Source organism: Poecilia reticulata, linkage group LG3 (assembly GCF_000633615.1).
Source record: "Poecilia reticulata strain Guanapo linkage group LG3, Guppy_female_1.0+MT, whole genome shotgun sequence".
NCBI lineage: Eukaryota > Metazoa > Chordata > Actinopteri > Cyprinodontiformes > Poeciliidae > Poecilia > Poecilia reticulata.
This window is the reverse complement of record NC_024333.1, coordinates 34,372,636-34,374,375: the sequence shown is the minus strand read 5'-3', so window position 1 is coordinate 34,374,375 and position 1,740 is coordinate 34,372,636. Positions and strand designations below refer to the sequence as shown.

At 35.1% G+C, this 1,740-nt stretch overlaps 1 protein-coding gene across 13 annotated transcripts in view; it reads right to left on the bottom strand.

Moving 5' to 3' along the window:
• nav2a (neuron navigator 2a) overlaps nt 1-1,740 on the bottom strand; it is a 131,037-nt gene that overhangs the window by 56,361 nt on the left and 72,936 nt on the right. The window lies entirely within an intron of this gene.

The window sequence follows — 1,740 nt, the reverse complement described above, 5'->3', positions numbered from 1 at the left end:
GGAGAAAACCCACGCATGCACAGGGAGAACATGCAAACTCCATGCAGAAAGACCGGGGCCGGGAATCGAACCCAGAACTTTCTTGCTGCAAAGCAACAGCTCTACCAACTGCGCCACTGTGCAGCCCAGAGGCACAAACATTGTACTCAAAAATTTTACTCAAGTAAGAGTAAAACAGTATTTGGTAAAAAGTTACTATGCTACAGAGTAACTGATCAAATCAATAAATCAATTTATATTTAAAAATTACATCATCAGACAGAACATAATATATAGTTAAGTGGAATATTTGGTATTTTATGGACAAAAATGACAATAATTCGTATTAGTATATAAAAAAAAAATCATTTAAAAAATGTTTCCAAATCAGTTTATTTCAATATAAATTTATAAAACTTTAACAGAAACTGCAGGTGTGTGTCTGTCTGGTGAATTTCTGGTTAAAATGTTTTTCATTCAGTGGGTAGAAAATCCAGAAATTTCACTCAAGTTAGACTAGAAATACTTACGAGGCAGCACAATAGACAAAAGATGAGTCTATTCTTTATTTCACCAGAACATAAATTCACTACAAAAACCAGTTCCTGCCTGTCAAATGCGGATGAATGGAAGAACTAAAGATAAGATCTGATATAAACATACTGACTACTTATCTACAAAAAGGAGGCTAAGCGGTGATTAAGTTCATTTCGTAACAGAAAAAAACTTGATTTATATGTTGGGAGACTGAAAAGTGGTTCCAAGATGCTGAAACGTTCCCAGCAGGTAATAAAAAACTGAAACTAAATATGAACCAAAGATCACTGATGGATATAAAACCTGACTGATTTAGCTCAGGCCCACAGATGGTGGTTGGTGTGGATGCTGAAAATGTAACGCATTCTTTACATAAACTCAGATTAAAATGAAAAAACAAACGGGTAACCAGGAACTTCTAACAGAAAGAGAACTGATTTAAACTATCTCATGAAATGCAAACATCATTGGGGTTTCACTAACTAGAATTTGTCAATTACAAACTGGAAAAAAGACAGCCAAGCATATTTATAAAAGTGATTTGTTTGCGCTTGTTTCAAGTCAATAATTCCCTGATTATTATTATTTCCAATGCTATAACTGAAATAATCTGCCAAGAAAATTAGCAAATTTGTGTTTTACCTGTTCATCTTTGTTTTAGTTTGTTTTACTTGTGACCCACTTTGTGATTTTTATTGATAAAAGGTGCTATACAGGATATTATAAATAAGTAAATAATCTGCCTTTTGTACTCATAATAAACTCAAAGTTTTGATAATAAGAGAATAAAATAATGTATGCAACCTTGTTTTAAATTCAAAAATAAGTGCGGCTAAAGCAGGACTTTGTCCAGACACAGGATCCAGTCCACAGGGGGTCGACATCAATCATCACACTGCAAAGTCACCTTGGAGATGACCGGCCAGAGACAAACACAAGCTCAAACATTTCTCTGTCACACTAATATCTAACCCCGCTCCTATCCACCGATCTATTATGTAAAAAAATCACATTTTTTGTACTTCCATTTGGGTTTCTGTTGTTTCTAAAAACAAACCAAGGTCTTAACCCTACCAGGACGAAGCCCGCTGTGGAGCGGGCAAGCACGTGACACATTTATAAGGCTTTGTAATAACACAGACGGCATACCGAGGGTTCATTTCACCTCTGGTGGACAGTACGGACTTCAAACTTTATAAAAGTGGTGTTTTTATATTGGTTTTG